This window comes from Moschus berezovskii, chromosome 6 (genome assembly GCF_049115385.1).
Source record: "Moschus berezovskii isolate FMDL1 chromosome 6, NW_MosBer_1.0, whole genome shotgun sequence".
NCBI lineage: Eukaryota > Metazoa > Chordata > Mammalia > Artiodactyla > Moschidae > Moschus > Moschus berezovskii.
The window spans coordinates 64,419,221-64,439,002 of record NC_142465.1 but is presented as its reverse complement, the minus strand read 5'-3'; the positions used below and the strand labels follow the sequence as shown (position 1 = coordinate 64,439,002).

The 19,782-nt window shown below is 42.3% G+C and overlaps 1 protein-coding gene across 1 annotated transcript in view; it reads right to left on the bottom strand.

The window, feature by feature from the left end:
• Window positions 1-12,865, bottom strand: part of TESPA1 (thymocyte expressed, positive selection associated 1) — a 41,179-nt gene extending 28,314 nt beyond the window's left edge. The window contains exon 1 of the mRNA XM_055396303.2: window positions 12,711-12,865. The gene's annotated coding sequence lies outside the window, so the exon portion shown is untranslated. The remainder of the gene's footprint in view (window positions 1-12,710) is intronic.
• Window positions 12,866-19,782: the final 6,917 nt, after the last annotated feature.

Sequence of the window (19,782 nt, the reverse complement as noted above, 5' to 3'; positions counted from 1 at the left end):
CTCTGAGTTAATCCCCCAGTTTATCAGTGGGCTAATATTACATTTAACACTGCCTAATCCAACACTGTATGCAGGTCAGGAAGCAACAGTTAGAACTGGACATGGAACAACAGACTGGTTCCAAATAGGAAAAGGTGTACGTCAGAGTTGTATATTGTCACCTTGCTTATTTAACTTATATGCAGAGTACATCATGAGGAACGCTGGGCTGGAAGAAGCACAAGCTGGAATCAAGATTGCTGGGACAAATATCAATAACCTCAGATATGCAGATGACACTACCCTTATGGCAGAAAGTGAAGAGGAACTCAAAAGCCTCTTGATGAAAGTGAAAGAGGAGAGTGAAAAGGTTGGCTTGAAGCTCAACATTCAGAAAACAAAGATCAGGGCATCTGGTCCCATCGCTTCATGGGAAATAGATGGAAAAACAGTGGAAACAGTGTCAGACTTTATTTTTTTGGGCTCCAAAATCACTGCAGATGCTGATTGCAGCCATGAAATAAAAAGATGCTTACTCCTTGGAAGGAAAGTTATGACCAACCTAGATAGTATATTAAAAAGCAGAGACATTACTTTGCCAACCAAGGTCCGTCTAGTCAAGGCTATGGTTTTTCCCGTGGTCATGTATGGATGTGAGAGTTGGACTGTGAGGAAGGCTGATCGCCGAAGAATCGATGCTTTTGAACTGTGGTGTTGGAGAAGACTCTTGAGAGTCCCTTATACTGCAAGGAGATCCAACCAGTCCATTCTAAAGGAGATCAATCCTGAATGTTCATTGGAGGGACTGATGCTAAAGCTGAAACTGCAATACTTTGGCCACCTCATGCGACGAGTTGACTCACTGGAAAAGACTCTGATGCTGGGAAAGGTTGGGGGTGGGAGGAGACGGGGACGACAGAGAATGAGATGGCTGGATGGCATCACCGACTCTGTGGACATGAGTTTGAGTGTACTCCGGGAGTTGGTGATGGACAGGGAGGCCTGGCGTGCTGTGATTCATGGGGTCACGGAGAGTCGGACACGACTGAGCGACTGAACTGAACTGAACTGAATCCAACACTTGTGTATTCTTCCAAGTGATGCATTCTGATGGCATGAGCCACTTATTTGAAGAGGAAAAGAGAGGGGATGAATCATTTAGTTGTGCAGATAGAGCTTTAAAGATTGAGGCTGATATACTATGACTTGCTTATACTCTGTCCTCCTGCCTCTTCTGCACCAGCTGCACTCACAACTTCCACAGGGAACAGGTGGACGCGGGACCACCCCTCATCCCTGGAGCTGCCATCAACACTCCATCCTCATACCTACACCTTTATCTGTTAGAGATAGGAAAAATAAAATGGGGAAAAGTTAGAAGAGAGCCAGTTTCCAGAGACTCCTGCTTTTCAAACTGTTAAAAACAAAACCATCAGTGAAGCATTAATTTAGGCACTAAAATAGCTGTTTTTGAAAAGAACATCCTAAATATAAAAGCCTTCCTAAGATGACACTACCCTTATGGCAGAAAGTGAAGAGGAACTCAAAAGCCTCTTGATGAAAGTGAAAGAGGAGAGTGAAAAGGTTGGCTTGAAGCTCAACATTCAGAAAACAAAGATCAGGGCATCTGGTCCCATCACTTCATGGGAAATAGATGGGGAAACAGTGGAAACAGTGTCAGACTTTATTTTGGGGGGCTCCAAAATCACTGCAGATGCTGATGTAAGCCATGAAATTAAAAGACGCTTACTCCTTGGAAGGAAAGTTATGACCAACCTAGATAGCATATTAAAAAGCAGAAATATTATTTTGCCAACCAAGGTCCGTCTAGTCAAGGCTATGGTTTTTCCCGTGGTCATGTATGGATGTGAGAGTTGGACTGTGAGGAAGGCTGATCGCCGAAGAATCGATGCTTTTGAACTGTGGTGTTGGAGAAGACTCTTGAGAGTCCCTTATACTGCAAGGAGATCCAACCAGTCCATTCTAAAGGAGATCAATCCTGAATGTTCATTGGAGGGACTGATGCTAAAGCTGAAACTGCAATACTTTGGCCACCTCATGCGACGAGTTGACTCACTGGAAAAGACTCTGATGCTGGGAAAGGTTGGGGGTGGGAGGAGACGGGGATGACAGAGAATGAGATGGCTGGATGGCATCACCGACTCTGTGGACATGAGTTTGAGTGTACTCCGGGAGTTGGTGATGGACAGGGAGGCCTGGCGTGCTGTGATTCATGGGGTCACGGAGAGTCGGACACGACTGAGCGACTGAACTGAACTGAACTGAATCCAACACTTGTGTATTCTTCCAAGTGATGCATTCTGATGGCATGAGCCACTTATTTGAAGAGGAAAAGAGAGGGGATGAATCATTTAGTTGTGCAAATAGAGCTTTAAAGATTGAGGCTGATATACTATGACTTGCTTATACTCTGTCCTCCTGCCTCTTCTGCACCAGCTGCACTCACAACTTCCACAGGGAACAGGTGGACGCGGGACCACCCCTCATCCCTGGAGCTGCCATCAACACTCCATCCTCATACCTACACCTTTATCTGTTAGAGATAGGAAAAATAAAATGGGGAAAAGTTAGAAGAGAGCCAGTTTCCAGAGACTCCTGCTTTTCAAACTGTTAAAAACAAAACCATCAGTGAAGCATTAATTTAGGCACTAAAATAGCTGTTTTTGAAAAGAACATCCTAAATATAAAAGCCTTCCTAAGATGACACTACCCTTATGGCAGAAAGTGAAGAGGAACTCAAAAGCCTCTTGATGAAAGTGAAAGAGGAGAGTGAAAAGGTTGGCTTGAAGCTCAACATTCAGAAAACAAAGATCAGGGCATCTGGTCCCATCACTTCATGGGAAATAGATGGGGAAACAGTGGAAACAGTGTCAGACTTTATTTTGGGGGGCTCCAAAATCACTGCAGATGCTGATTTAAGCCATGAAATTAAAAGACGCTTACTCCTTGGAAGGAAAGTTATGACCAACCTAGATAGCATATTAAAAAGCAGAAATATTATTTTGCCAACCAAGGTCCGTCTAGTCAAGGCTATGGTTTTTCCCGTGGTCATGTATGGATGTGAGAGTTGGACTGTGAGGAAGGCTGATCGCCGAAGAATCGATGCTTTTGAACTGTGGTGTTGGAGAAGACTCTTGAGAGTCCCTTATACTGCAAGGAGATCCAACCAGTCCATTCTAAAGGAGATCAATCCTGAATGTTCATTGGAGGGACTGATGCTAAAGCTGAAACTGCAATACTTTGGCCACCTCATGCGACGAGTTGACTCACTGGAAAAGACTCTGATGCTGGGAAAGGTTGGGGGTGGGAGGAGACGGGGACGACAGAGAATGAGATGGCTGGATGGCATCACCGACTCTGTGGACATGAGTTTGAGTGTACTCCGGGAGTTGGTGATGGACAGGGAGGCCTGGCGTGCTGTGATTCATGGGGTCACGGAGAGTCGGACACGACTGAGCGACTGAACTGAACTGAACTGAATCCAACACTTGTGTATTCTTCCAAGTGATGCATTCTGATGGCATGAGCCACTTATTTGAAGAGGAAAAGAGAGGGGATGAATCATTTAGTTGTGCAGATAGAGCTTTAAAGATTGAGGCTGATATACTATGACTTGCTTATACTCTGTCCTCCTGCCTCTTCTGCACCAGCTGCACTCACAACTTCCACAGGGAACAGGTGGACGCGGGACCACCCCTCATCCCTGGAGCTGCCATCAACACTCCATCCTCATACCTACACCTTTATCTGTTAGAGATAGGAAAAATAAAATGGGGAAAAGTTAGAAGAGAGCCAGTTTCCAGAGACTCCTGCTTTTCAAACTGTTAAAAACAAAACCATCAGTGAAGCATTAATTAAGGCACTAAAATAGCTGTTTTTGAAAAGAACATCCTAAATATAAAAGCCTTCCTAAGATGACACTACCCTTATGGCAGAAAGTGAAGAGGAACTCAAAAGCCTCTTGATGAAAGTGAAAGAGGAGAGTGAAAAGGTTGGCTTGAAGCTCAACATTCAGAAAACAAAGATCAGGGCATCTGGTCCCATCACTTCATGGGAAATAGATGGGGAAACAGTGGAAACAGTGTCAGACTTTATTTTGGGGGGCTCCAAAATCACTGCAGATGCTGATTTAAGCCATGAAATTAAAAGACGCTTACTCCTTGGAAGGAAAGTTATGACCAACCTAGATAGCATATTAAAAAGCAGAAATATTATTTTGCCAACCAAGGTCCGTCTAGTCAAGGCTATGGTTTTTCCCATGGTCATGTATAGATGTGAGAGTTAGACTGTGAAGAAAGCTGATTGCCAAAGAATTGATGCTTTTGAACTGTGGTGCTGGAGAAGACTCTTGAGAGTCCCTTGGACTGCAAGGAGATCCAACCAGTCCATTCTACACAAGATCAATCCTGGGTGTTCATTGGAAGGACTGATGCTAAAGCTGAAACTGCAATACTTTGGCCACCTCATGTGACGAGTTGACTCACTGGAAAACAGTCTGATGCTGGGAGGGATTGGGGGTAGGAGGAGACGGGGACGACAGAGAATGAGATGGCTGGATGGCATCACCGACTCGATGGACATGAGTTTGAGTGAACTCCAGGAGTTGGTGATAGACAGGGAGGCCTGGCGTTCTGTGATTCATGGGGTCGCAAAGAGTCGGACACGACTGAGCGACTGAACTGAACTGAACTGAACTGAAGACAATAAAATTGTTTTGGATGCTTCTGTTTGTTACAGAGGAAATATATTCAGAGGAAAAGGATACATAATTACTGCTGTCTGATATAAATTCTTTTACTTCAGGTCCAGCCTAAGGCATATTTTTCCCCCCAAGGAGAGACAGCAGTTGGTACTATGCAACTTTATTAACCCTTGACACTGGGCTCTTTGCCCACAGCCAGTGCCTTTGAGGGGAAATTAAATGATTGAATGAAACCTGTGATGCAGAGTGAAGCCACTAAGAGCAGTAGCAGAGAGAATTTGTGGTCCTTTGGCTAAAGCTGCTGTGAGGTGATAAAACAAGGATGAAACTGCCACTGTAAAGAATTTAGGGAGAGAGAGTCTAAAAAGCCGTCTTAGCCTGCATTTACCTGGTCCTGCACCACCATACAAAGCATATAATAGGTTGGCATCAGTCAGACCGGGGAAGAAAATATCAAAGGTTGACTTGCCTGTTGTTGTTAATTTCCAGAGCAAATGAACCTCACCTAAATCACAGGAAATCTTCAGCTCACCAGAATTATTTGTTGATGAGGGGAATTTAAAAGGAAGTCAGAAAGGCAGGCGGAGAGGAAGGAAAGAAAGAGGGAAAGAAGTGAGAGAAGGAAGTCGGGAAGGGAGGGAAAAAGAAGTGAAGGAAGGAGGGGAAGGAAGGAACACGGATCCCCACATTCAGCCACTTGCTAATAGTAGAACCTTGGCAAACTCACCCCCTTTCTCTGGGCTCGTTTTCTCAGTGAGGATGCGATAGTCAAGCACTGTGTCAGAATCTCACTATCTGAGATGAGTGATAGAGGCCTCTACTTGGGTTTTAACATCCTCCGTGATGTGACTCTATCCTGTACTCCTCCTACTTCTTGGAAAATACATCACACTCATATAGACTCATTTCCCCTCTGCCCCCTGAAAATGCTTATCTCTCTTTTAACCCCAGGCTTTTCATGCATTGTTTTCCCCTGTCTTCCCCCCACCTCAGCCTTTGACACACTCAACCTGCAAAACCCAGCCCTCTAACAATTTCTCTGTGAAGCCAGAGCCACAGCCTCCAGGTAACAGTCACTTCCATGTAGTTCCTTGCCTTCTTCATTGTTCTTATCACTAACATTATATTTTACTTGTTAATCTAATTCATTATTTACTCTTCTGATTAAAATAGAAGCTCCACCAGGACAGAGAGTTTTCTCTGGGCTGTTCACTGCTATGTCCCTGTTGCCTAAACAGAATCTAACTGGTTTTCTCCAATCTCTGCCACACTTGGATTATAGAGACAGGTTCACGGGGCATTGTGTGGGAACACTAAAAGTACAGCAATATTCCGAGGCAGAAAGAAACAGAATTGTCTGGTTAGTCGTAGCAGAAGGAAGCTGTGTTGCTGGAAGATAAGAAACTCGGTGTTCTTTGTGGAAATCTGGAGGAAGTGGCAAATGATTATCAGACAAGCACATCAGCAGTGAGAGTGTTAGAAATGAGGGACGTATGCACACAGCTGTCAGGATGGCACTTTGGAAGGTATGGGGGGATGGCTTGTAATAGAAGGTACAGAGGTATTTCCTCCAAACAAGTCATACAAAAACACACACCTGTGTGGACAGTGGAGTTTGGTGCAGTGAAAAAAGCACTGACTGAGAGTTGGGAGACTTGGGCATTCTTCCAAACTAGGTGTCCAATTAACTGACTTCCGGTAAGTCAATCAGATTTACCACTTGGGCATTGACTTTGTCTTCTAGAAAGTGAACTGGTGTCAATGAATGTTGTAGAGTTTGCCTCTAATAATAGCATTTATGAATTTATTCTAGTTGAATTTGAAATATTTGTAGGAACAATACTGTACAAAAGAAGCATTTTTGTAGTTTTTTTCCTGTAAGAATTAGAAAATGGTACAGTGGCCTCGGGAGTTACTTCCTACTTAACAAATTTACTTTCAATTAACACTGACTTATGAGGGCTTCCCTGGTGACTCAAACAGTAAAGAATCTGCCTCCAATTCAGGAGACTCGGGTTCGATCCCTGGGTTTGGAAGATCCCCTGGAGAAGGGAATGACTACCCATTCCAATATTCTTGCCTGGAGAATTCCATAGGCAGAGGAGCCTGGTGGGCTATGATCCATGAGGTTGCAAAGAGACAGACATGACTGAGTGTCTAACACTTTCACTTTCATGAGGTTCCAGACTTAAAACTTCCTAGTGACCTAGGAAAGTGGTAAGCCTGGATGAAGGAGGCTGAAAGAAGGAGATTGAAGGAGTGTGACTCAGTCAGGAGAGCTCACGGACCCCTGGCACTTCTTCAACTTCTCTGATCCTTTGCCTTAATTTATACAGTTTCATCTACCTTCCTCTCTACACAACCATATGCTATCTGTCCTTTGAAGGCCTCCTCAAGTCATCTCTGTCCTCTTGCCCACCTCTAGTACCCAGCACATGTACCTATATCACATTCAGCAAGATATATGTGCCTACGTTTCCTGTCGTTATCTACCAATGCTTGAACCTCTCCCTTAAATCTTACTCAAGACATTGCACAGTACCTCACAACAGAAGGGGCTCAGTAGACACTGTACCTGCAGAGAAGCAAGAATCACACTGGTGCTGAAAAGTTATCCTCATCCAGTCTATGTCTTAGGACAGGGACTCCACATGGTCTCAAATTCTAATGTATCAGTATATGTTTTATATACCTTGTAATGAACAGGAAGAAGGCTTGGGGCATAGTCACACAAGGCTTTGCTGTTAGAACGTAGGGCCACACAAGCCTTACTGAATTTATAAGCTGAAACTATCACATTATCCTATCCTAAAACACAAAAACCAAAACACACACAAAAAACTGTCTTCCAGAATTTTCCATTGTAAATTTTTACTCCTTGGTCAAAAGTTCCTTTGGGATCTGAGTATCATCTTTCTTAATTCTGGTTTATATTATAATGTTATATTTAATCTATCTTCTGTAGGGATGGATGTCTGATAAATTTTCTCTGACATTTCCATTAACCATTTTGCCACACCCCCCCCAAAAAAAAACCAACAAAAATGCCACACTGGTTTTATTGCTACTTGCCTAAATCACTCCAAAATCTTCTTTCCCCTTCTGCTACCATTTTCAGTCCTTTGTCCTTGCCTTCCCTACATTTCTCTAGAGATTTACTCCCCAAATATTTCTCCATCATCTGTTGAGTGTCCTGGAAACTAACTACAACCAAACAGAGAAGGAGTAAATTCTCTTTGTTCTGAGGATGTTATAGTTAAAAGAAAAATTTCAGCAGATAGGATTGAAGTTAGACAAGAAGAATCACCATTCGTGGTTTAAGACTAGGGAGTTGTTTAAGAGCTTTGAGAGGAATATCTCCCAACCAAAATCATCAGCAGAAGCAGTAACTTTTGTAGCAGAGAAAATCTTTATGGGTATGTGATTTTTACTACACTGAGATCATCACTTACTTCCAGTATCTCTTTTCTAAGGAATGTAGTCTGAGATTCACTTAATATTAACATGGGCAAGTCAAAGTAATAGGTGCTCATAATAACTGAGATATATAGAATTCCTTATATTTACCCATTAAACTTCCCCACAAACTACTTCACTTAATCCCAACAATCTCCTTGGAGCTAATTATTGTTATCTGAAGCTCAGAGTGATATGTGAGTGATCCAAGGTCATATATTTAAGATTTTTTGGTACTGAGATTTAAATTCACATTGATCTGACTCTAGTTGTATCATCTTTCCACTGGTAATAGCATATGAGAATAACCTAAGATCACCATGTAGATGTCAGCAGTAAATGCAATTTAGGATAAAAGGAAGGAGAAACTATGTTAGTAAATTTTCTGTTCCACATCATGCTACATAAACTCTCCATCTTATAATCTAGTACAGAGGAGGCAGATAAACAAAAAGTAATTTTGGCTCAACTATGTTATCATCTTAGCAAAAGAAGAGTGACTTTGTTTGGTTAATAGCAGTCAAGACCCTAGGTTCTACTTTAGAGGAGAGTTTGCCTGGAATCTCACATTACTTTTAGATGGTTGTAGCATTCAGAACATTTAGCAGAACAGGAAAATCAGAGGTGACACCAGTCAGAGTCCTTGGACTGGGTCCCACAAGTGCTATGGCTAGCATGGCACTGAATTTTTGGTGCCATCTGGGGAGTCTTGTAGGAAGCACTGTGATAGCTGAGTTAGTGATGGGCACTCAGAGGGCTTGAAACAATGAATATTTATCATAATTTGGCATGAACATTTTTTAATATTTTAACAACCATTATAGCCTACCAATCTGAACCTGCGAAATATCAGCTCCAGTTACAGATATCTTACATGGGGATGTTTTGAAGGGGTTTAGGAAGAATGGTCAACTCTTGAGAAGGAAAACTGTAGAAAGAATGTGTGCTATGGAATCAGAATAAACCTTGTTTGAAATCACAGTTCTGTCTACTTACTGTGTATGTGTCCTTGGTGAAATTCCTTGTCCCCTCTAAACCTAAATTTTTTCATATATAAAACAGACAGAGTACCAGACTTGTTGGGTTATTGGGATTTAAAAATCAGCTAATGCATATTAAGTCCCTGATGTATAAAAGAGGTGCTTAATAAATACAGTTATTGCTGTTATTAATTTTCCCTTGATCTAAATCATTCACTAAAGTTGGGACATTTTCAGAAATAAGGAAAGAAGGAACAAGAAGTGGGCAGTAGGGTAGAGATGTGTTTGTGCTCAATCACGTCTGACGCTTTGCAACCCCACGGAGTGTAGCCTGCCAGGCTCCTCTGTCCATGGGGTTCTCAGACAAGAATACTGTAGTGGGTTGCAATTTCCTCCTCTAGGAGGCAGGGTACAGAAGTGCATGTCAAATACAGAGGATGAAAGGAAGATGATACTGTTAAGAAGAGATGAAAAATAAGCAGTAAATAGGTTCTTTGTTCTTATTTAATACTCAGATGGATAAGAGAGATCATATAATCCTGATCCCTCATTTTGTAGTTAAGGAAACTGACAGAGAGAGAGAGAGACTTATCTGAAGTCACACAGAATACTGACTGTTATCAATGGAACAAACACAAGTTCTGAGCCCCAGGTGTGTGCTTTCTTCCTCTATATTGCACAGCCCTCCTCCTCCACTCTTGGTTTCTAAGACCCAGCCCTGGGTTTCTCTTCAGCACTCTGAGCCTTCTCCTGGGACACGTATCAGACAGGCCTCTTTTCTCTTCTGTCTGAATTGTGCCTACACCCCGAGCAGTGCCTGTGAATTGGACTGTGAGTGAAAACAAGTGTGGGAGGAGAGAAAACGGAAACGGAGTTTCCATGATGGGGCCTGTAAGACCTTCCACGATGGGTACATCTTCTCCTCAGTCATAGCCAAGACAGACATCACCACTGTTGTAAGGTGTTGTGGGAAATCCCAGGACGGCCAATTTCTCGGTTTTTGAATAGGACAAACTCCACCTCAAGCCAGGCTGACAGCCCGCCATTCTCCATACCCCCAGGCTCTCCATACCTGCCACAGGCTCTCATGTTCCTTCACAGATAGGCAATGCCTTCCCAATCTGTAACCCTTTCCCATGTCACTGCTGTTTGGAAGACCATCAGAACAAAATTTACCCTGAGTGCAGCAGTTTTGCATTTGAGACTTCTTGTGGTCTAAGGGAGCAGTTCAATCTATTCAAGGAGAAAAGAGGGATGCTATTTGATCAATAAAACCAAGAAAAATGCCTATTCACTTTTATAACTTTTTTCCCCTTCTCTTTTCATTCCCTCCTTCCCCCCCTCCCACCCACAAATAAGCTTAGTTGAATGCATCCTGAAAGAAGACCATCTACAGACTTTTTCTCTCTTCTTTACTAAAGTTGTACATTTGGAAAAAAGGAATCTTGTGCTGTCCGTGTTGGGAGACACTAATTTCTTTCCTCTGGATGGGTTATCATCAGGCATCAAGAATAAGAGGCATCAGTTCATTTGGACTGGTTTACAGGCAGTTCAGTCTAGAAACAGGAGTGAGAATGAGCAGATGTCTCGATCATCGAGTTAGTTCTGTGAATTACAATCTTTAATGCTTCAGTATTATTTCCTTGGTAATGAAACTCTGTCCTTCAGGTACTCACGTTTACTCTTATTTTTCTTTCACAATATCTACACCTTCTCTTCATCTTCTCAAAATCTGTGTTCAAGCTTTTTGCAGTAGGCCCAGGTATGGGCCAGACACACAGTAATACCATGTGTGTCTATTGTAATACCATGGCTACTGTAATACCATGGTCTTGTCCTTTAGGCAGTAAACATTTGGCACCTATTAAGTGGAGATAGATGTCGGATTTTTTTCTCTTATTGTGTGAATCATGATCCGGGCTGAGAATAAATTTCCCCTCTTTTTTCAAATAGAATATGAATCATGAATCAAAATGACTGTGTTGGGTCTCCATGGCCACTGCATTATGCTTAATCACTGGACTCCATCTAAGTTTCAGTGGCGCAAAGGAGTTATGAGAAAAAATTATTAGTACAGTCGGAAAGAATTTCTAAACTCCATGGGGTGTCTGTGAATAAGAAACCATTTGTAAAACCTCTTTCTATCCCTCTTGTGATAGCTTCAGTAAGTTATCTCTGATGACATTCTCAGTAGAGACAGATAATAAACCTGACTTACCCTCCTCATAATAATGCTTCAAGTTATAGGAAAATTACACCAGATCTTTAAGGTCTAATCACTCAAGCCTAATAACAAGCTTAGACAAAAAAGTTGAAATCCTGCAACTGCCAATCTCTTATCCTGGGTACCACCGTGTACTATCTAGAAGTAGAGAAAGTTCTCTTTTCTCTCTATTCAGGGCCATTTGTGGTAGACAGAGTCACTGAGGCTCTCCTCTGAACCCTCATGGTCTCATCAAATCCCTTCTGGGGGGATCTTTCATCTTGTCCTTGTTCTGCACTGGGAACCCACCTCTGCTCCTCCACCCACTGGTGGGTTCAGTAGCAAGCAGGGCATGGGAAAACCCCAGCACACTCCTCTACCTTCCCCCAAACTCATGCAGGTGGTGACACGCTCAGCCTGGTTACTGCTGAGACCAGGTGTGTTGGAGGAGCAGACCCCCTCTTCACTCAGGAGTGCATAGATCATTAAGGGGTCAATATATTCATCAATCCGTCTCTGAGATGTACGGCTTGAACACCAGCCTGAGAAATGGTTCTCGATCTTGGGCTTTCCAGTAAATTTAGCCGAGTGTCGTCCAGTTGTATAAATTCTCCCTCTCCTCTCACCCAAGCATATATTGCTATAGTTTATCTCCTCACCAATCTCCTTCTGCAGCTTTTGAAGAAAGAGGTCATATCCACAAAAAGCAAAATTGACTTGGGCTAGGTACTCTCGAGAGTCCGAGTTATGAATACTAGAGCGGATGAAGTGAAGAAACTTTTCTCCTTGAGAACTTTTCAAAGCTAGAATCAGACTGAAATGAAGCAAAAGTAAGGACAGCAGGACACAGAGAGGAACTTCTCAGGTGAGAAAGAATTCCTAAATACTAATCCAGGTCATCAAAGGAACCCATGTTTATGACCCTGCCAAGACTACCTCTCTGATAATAGGAAGGAAAAAAAAAAAAGCAAAGAGACCATGTTCCAAGAGGCGGAGTGATGTATTTCTTAAGGTTGAAGTCAGGGATGTGGGAGTTTTTCTCCTGATGTTTCTCTTTTCTCTGCAGCCTGATTTTTCTCTAACTTGTTTCCCCCTGTATCCTGTTGTTGTTTAGTCGCTATGTCGGACTCTTTTGCGACCCATGGACAGTAACCCTCCAGGCTTCTCTCTCCATGGAATTTTCCAGGTAAAAATACTGGAGTGGGTTGTCATTTCCTACTCCAGGGGATCTTCCTGACCTAGGGATCGAACCCGGGTTTCCTTTATTGCAGATGGATTCTTTACCGCTAAGCCACCAGGGAAGTTCCCTATCTCCTGGCATCATTCTAAATCAGCACAATCTTAAAACTGAGGTGGAAGTTGTACTCACCTGTCCACTGGTAGAGAGCTGAGTTTGAGGCAATGCAGTTGTCAGTGCTGGGCACTGCCCTTCCCCCGTTTTGGGACGGTGGTGAGGACAAGGAGAAGGTATCATATTGCATATCGCACCTTTCTCTCTGTCTTCATGAAACTGCTTTGGCCGGCTTGAAAGGGGAAGCGGAAATGAGAAAACGCTCACACACACACACACACACGCACACACACACATATGCACAGTCCCCGCCTCCTACCCCAGCCACATCCTCTGTTTAGTTCGGCAGACTGACAGTAGAACAAAATATCTGAGGTCCCCGGAGCTCACCACTAAGGAGCCCTTCCCGTCAAGAGCTGCGTTGGTCTTTCCGAGACAACAGGAGATCTTTTCCTATTAAGGGGAAGGTACAGCTCACTGAAGGATGTGTATAGGAAAAGTCTTCTAACCATGTAACTGCCTCAAATAATTCCGTTGCCTCACATAAAGCTTCTGTCCTCAGCAGAAGTGTCTAAAAACGGTAATGCTCTCTCCCTAAAATGATCTCGTATTTATTTCTGAGAAGATGCTTACAGCCCCATCACAAGCTGAAGAAGGCTCTAAGCCAGAGTGCCTCTGTTTTCATAACTCTTTCACACTCTCATGAAGTCCCCAGAAGCTTGTTTTCAAATACTGCACCATTGTAAGCAACTGTTTCTCTGTGTTAACTTCTTAATGTTTTTTTTTTCGCTCAAACTAATTCAAAGTATTTCTTGTTAAATCACTGATTGATTTCTCACTCCCAAATCTGTCACACCCTGGAGATGTCTTCCATTTACTGGCTTTCAGTTTCAAGCAGACATATTAGACTCTAGATTTTCTTCCATCCCTCTGTCACTTTCACCTCTGACCAGCAATCGGTATTCTTGATGATCCCTCACCCCATCTCTGCAATATCTCCTGATACTCTTTCTTCTTTGATGTTGCACCAAGTTATCTCCTAGCTCTCTTTAAGGTCCTGATTCTGTTCCTTTCCTGTGTCATTTACTTACAAATATTTATCATTATATTTATCATATGATACACACCTCTGATGTACTGCTGGGACAGACTTTCATGTGTTTGTTCTTTTCTTCCCAATTTTATAGCTATAACTACTGCTGGATCTCTTTTTACCATGTTCCCAAATTTCAATTCCAATTGCCAGTGGGACAACTTCATTGGATATTCACAATATAGTTATAGTGTCATGGAAAGAAGCCTAAATTTCTGCTCAGCAAATTAACTTCTCTCAATATTATTTTCTTCAAAGATAAGTAGGATTAAAATAATAATTCTCTCTCTTTTTAATACACACACACACACACACAATACATTCATTTACAAGTAGGGATAAAAATGTCTAACCTCTTTCCCCAGTATATAGTAGGTGCTAAATCCTGGGTGTTCATTGGAAGGACTGATACTAAAGCTGAAACTGCAATACTTTGGCCACCTCATGCGACGAGTTGACTCACTGGAAAAGAGTCTGATGCTGGGAAAGGTTGGGGGCGGGAGGACAAGGGGACGACCGAGAATGAGATGGCTGGATGGCATCACCGACTCTGTGGACATGAGTTTGAGTGAACTCCGGGAGTTGGTGATGGGCAGGGAGGCCTGGCGTGCTGTGATTCATGGGGTCGCGGAGAGTCGGACACGACTGAGCGACTGAACTGAACTGAACTGAAATATAAACTTTTCAGAGAATTAACTCAAAATCCACAAGTAAAAAACCAAATCTAGCACTCCCTTGGTCTCTTTAACACTATTTATTTTTCCCCTGTACAAATTAGCTACAAAAACTAACTAATGGAAGTCTTAAAATTGTTTTTAACCTCAAGTTTCTGGAATTCACTTTCCTTAACTGTTATTTTCAACATGTCGGGGACAGGGAAAGTACCACCTCTGTGTTGTCTGCTGTTGTTTAGTCAGTGAGTCACGTCCAACTCTTTTGTGACCCCCATGGACTGTAGCCCACCAGGCTCCTCTGTCCATGCGATTCTCCAGGCAAGAACACTGGAGTGGGTGGTCAATCCCTCCTCCAGTCCTCCCAACCCAGGGATCGAACCCGAGTCTCTTGCAGATTCTCTACCACTCAGCCACCAAGGAAGCCCTGGACACATTAACTAACACCTCCAGGCCTCAACTTCCTATCTGCAAAATGAAGATAATCTTCTTAAAGGGCTAGTTGCAAAACTCTAGGAAAACTCTAGTCCCTGCAGCCACCAAAGTGACCTTACTCATTAAAGAAGCAAATTTTCACAAAAAGTTTCAATTCAGAAGCAAATTTTGAGAGTTTTTTTCTTAATTAAAAAAAGCCTGTGATATTTTTAAATAAATGTTTTATTCTTTAAAAGCAATTGCTGAAAGACAAAGATGCTGCTGTATGATCTCTAGGAAGACAAAGAAGTCCAGAGTATTCTTCTGTGTTTGTCTTCTTCCTCAATTGTAGAGTATTTCTCTCTCTCCCTCTCATCTGCCCTTCCTATATCCTCTGATAACATTGTGTGTGTGTGTGTGTTCAGTCTTTCAGTTGTGTCCGACTCCTTGCAACCCCTTGGACTGTAGCCCGCCGGGCTCCTCTCTCCATTGAATTGTCCAGAGAAGAATACTGGAGTTGGTCGTCATTTTCTTCCCCAGGGGATCTTCCTACCCAGGGCTGGAGCTTCTGTATTTTTGACTCTGTAAAGTTCTTTCATCATATATTCCACAAGCTTCCTGAAACCTTGACCAATTGTCCTTTTCCTGCTAGATGTAGTTCAAGATTTCAGGAGGTTTTTAGGAGATTTTGCTCTTTTTATTTTCCTGGTTTTTTTTTTTGTAATTAATTTATTTTTTATTGGAGGCAAATTATTTTACAATATTATATTGGTTGGTTTTGCCATACATTGACATGAATTCGCCCCGGGTTTACATAAGTTCCCCCTCCTGAACCCCCCTCCCACCTCCCTCCTCCCTTTATCCTCCCTCTGGGTCAAATAAAAACGCTTAAACTATCTGAGATGTGGCGTTCTCTCTCTACTGCCCATGCGATTCAGTAGTTTAACACCTTATCACGTGGCCAACTTGTCATTCTAGGGTGACCTCCCTTATGCTTTATGAAATTTAGTAAAAACACTGAACTGGGAGTAAAAAAACCATCTGGCTTTAACACTAGCTATATGATGGTTACTCAGTTTCTCTGGTTATCAGCTTCCTTTTTGACAAAGATTTTGTAAGATTCTCTTGGCTCTAGAAATCTACGCATACTTTTACTCTTCTCTCATGTACCTATGTGTGGTTTCTTACAGAAAATGAAAATATTAAGTGACAGATCTTTGGTAAGAAATCATTAAAAAGGCAAGACAGAATGCATTAGGGAACAAAGTGTTATCCATTACATAGCTAAGTAAAAATGGCCTTTGAATGATATTGTCTTCCAGACACGTAATCTGATAACACTGATAAGTAAGAACAGTTTCCTAGCACTGAGGTGTCCATCAAACAGGTGAGCAGGGTTGGGAACAAGTTCTTTCTTTTTTTAAAATATAAATTTATTTATTTTAATTGGAGGCTAATTACTTTACAATATCGTATTGGTTTTGCTATACATTGACATGAATCTGCCACAGGTGTACATGTGTTCCCCATCCTGAACTCCCCTCCCACCTCCCTCTGCATACCTTTGTCTGGGTCATCCCAGTGCACCAGCCCCGAGCATCCTGTATCATGCAGCGAACCTGGACTGGTGATTCGTTACACATGTGATAATATACATGTTTCAATGCCATTCTCCCAAATCATCCCACGCTTGCCCTCTCCCACAGAGTCCAAAAGACTGTTCTATACATCTGTGTCTCTTTTGCTATCTTGCATACGGGGTTATCGTTACCAACTTTCTAAATTCCATATATATGCGTTAGTATACTGTATTGTGTTTTTCTTTCTGACTTACTTCACTCTGTATAATAGGCTCCAGTTTCATCCACCTCATTAGAACTGATTCAAATGTATTCTTTTCAGTTCAGTTCAGTTCAGTCGCTCAGTCGTGTCCGACTCTCCGCGACCCCATGAATCACAGCACGCCAGGCCTCCCTGTCCATCACCAACTCCCGGAGTACACTCAAACTCATGTCCACAGAGTTGGTGATGCCATCCAGCCATCTCATTCTCCGTCGTCCCCTTCTCCTCCCGCCCCCAACCTTTCCCAGCATCAGAGTCTTTTCCAGTGAGTCAACTCGTCTCATGAGGTGGCCAAAGTATTGGAGTTTCAGCTTTAGCATCAGTCCCTCCAATGAACATCCAGGATTGATCTCCCTTAGAATGGACTGGTTGGATCTCCTTGCAGTATAAGGGACTCTCAAGAGTCTTCTCCAACACCACAGTTCAAAAGCATCGATTCTTCGGCGATCAGCTTTCTTCACAGTCCAACTCTCACATCCATACATGACCACGGGAAAAACCATTGCCTTGACTAGACGGACCTTGGTCGGCAAAGTAATGTCTCTGCTTTTTAATATACTATCAAGGTTGGTCATAACTTTCCTTCCAAGGAGCAAGTGTCTTTTAATTTCATGGCTGCAATCAGCATCTGCAGTGATTTTGGAGTCCAAAATACAAAGTCTGACACTGTTTCCACTGTTTTTCCATCTATTTCCCATGAAGTGATGGGACCAGATGCCATGATCTTTGTTTTCTGAATGTTGAGCTTCAAGCCAACCTTTTCACTCTCCTCTTTCACTTTCATCAAGAGGCTTTTGAGTTCCTCTTCACTTTCTGCCATAAGGGTAGTGTCATCTGCATATCTGAGGTTATTGATATTTCTCCCAGCAATCTTGATTCCAGCTTTTGCTTCTTCCAGCCCAGTGTTCCTCATGATGTACTCTGCATATAAGTTAAATAAGCAAGGTGACAATATACAACCTTGACGTACACCTTTTCCTATTTGGAACCAGTCTGTTGTTCCATGTCCAGTTCTAACTGTTGCTTCCTGACCTGCATACAGGTTTCTCAAGAGGCAGGTCAGGTGGTCTGGGATTCCCATCTCTTTCAGAATGTTCCACAGTTTATTGTGATCCACACAGTCAAAGGCTTTGGCATAGTCAATGAAGCAGAAATAGATGTTTTTCTGAAACTCTCTTGCTTTCTCCATGATCCAGCGGATGTTGGCAATTTGATCTCTGGTGCCTCTGCCTTTTCTAAAACCTGCTTGAACATCTGGAAGTTCACGGTTTACATACTGCTGAAGCCTGGCTTGGAGAATTTTGAGCATGACTTTACTAGCGTGTGAGATGAGTGCAATTGTGCGGTAGTCTGAGCATTCTTTGGCATTGCCTTCCTAACAGAAGCAGAAGATATTAAGAAGAGGTGGCAGGAATACACAGAAGAACTGTACAAAAAAGATCTTCACGACCAAGATAGTCACGATAATGTGATCACTGACCTAGAGCCAGACATCTTGGAATGTGAAGTCAAGTGGGCCTTAGAAAGCATCACTACGAACAAAGCTAGTGGAGGTGATGGAATTCCAGTTGAGCTATTTCAAATCTTGAAAGATGATGCTGTGAAAGTGCTGCACTCAATATGCCAGCAGATTTGGAAAACTCAGCAGTGGCCACAGGACTGGAAGAGGTCAGTCTTCATTCCAATCCCAAAGAAATGTATTCTTTTAGTGGCTGTGTATATGTACCATGGCTTTCTTATCCATTTGTCTGCAGATGGACATCTAGGTTGCTTCCATGTCCTGGCTATTATAAACAGTGCTGCGATGAACATTGGAGTACACGTGTCTCTTTCAATTCTAGTTTCCTTAGTGTGTATGCCCAGAAGTGGGATTGCTGGGTCGTATGGCAGTTCTATTTCCAGTTTTTAAGGAATCTCCACACTGTTCGCCATAGTGACTGTACTAGTTTGCATTCCCACCAACAGTGTAAGAGGGTTCCTTTTCTCCACACCCTCTCCAGCATTTATTGCTTGTAGACTTTTGGATAGCAGCCATTCTGACTGGCATGAAATGGTACCTCATTGTGGTTTTGATTTGCATTTCTCTGATAATGAATTATGTTGAGCATCTTTTCATGTGTTTGTTAGCCATCTGGATGTCTTCTTTGGAGAAATGTCTGTTTAGTTCTTTGGCCCATTTTTTGATTGTGTCATTTATTTTTCTGGAATTGAGCTGCAGGAGCTGCTTGTATATTTTTGAGATTAATTCTTTGTCAGTTGCTTCATTTGCTATTATTTTCTCCCATTCTGAAGGCTATCTTGCTTATAGTTTCCTTTGTTGTGCAGAAGCTTTTAATTTTAATTAGGTCCCATTTGTTTATTTTTGCTTTTATTTTCAATATTCTGGGAGGTGGTTCATAGAGGATCCTGCTGTGATTTATGTCGGAGAGTGTTTTGCCTATGTTCCTCTCTAGGAGTTTTATAGTTTCTGGTCTTACATTGAGATCTTTAATCCATTTTGAGTTTATTTTTATGTATGGTGTTAGGAAGTGTTCTAGTTTCATTCTTTTACAGATGGTTGACCAGTTTCTCCAGCACCAGTTGTTAAAAAGATTGTCTTTTCTCCATTGTATATTCTTGCCTCTTTTGTCAAAGATAAGGTGTCCATAGGTGCGTGGATTTATCTCTGGGCTTTCTATTTTGTTCCATTGATTTATATTTCTATCTTTGTGCTAGTACCATACTGTCTTGAGGACTGTGGCTTTGTAGTATAGCCTGAAGTCTGGCAGGTTGATGCCTCTAGTTCCACTCTTCTTTCTCAAGATTGCTTTGGCTATTTGAGGTTTTTTATATTTCCATATAAATTGTGAAATTATTTTTTCTAGCTCTGTGAAAAATACTGTTGGTAGCTTGAAAGGGATTGCATTGAACTTATACATTACTTTGGGTAGTATACTCATTTTCACTATATTGATTCTTCTGATCCACGAACACGGTATATTTCTCCATCTATTAGTGTCTTCTTTGATTTCTTTCACCAGTGTTTTATAGTTTTCTATATACAGGTGTTTTGTTTCTTTCCGTTCCATTCCATCGCCCAGTCATGTCCGACTCTTTGCAACCCCGTGGACTGTAGCCTACCAGGCTTCTC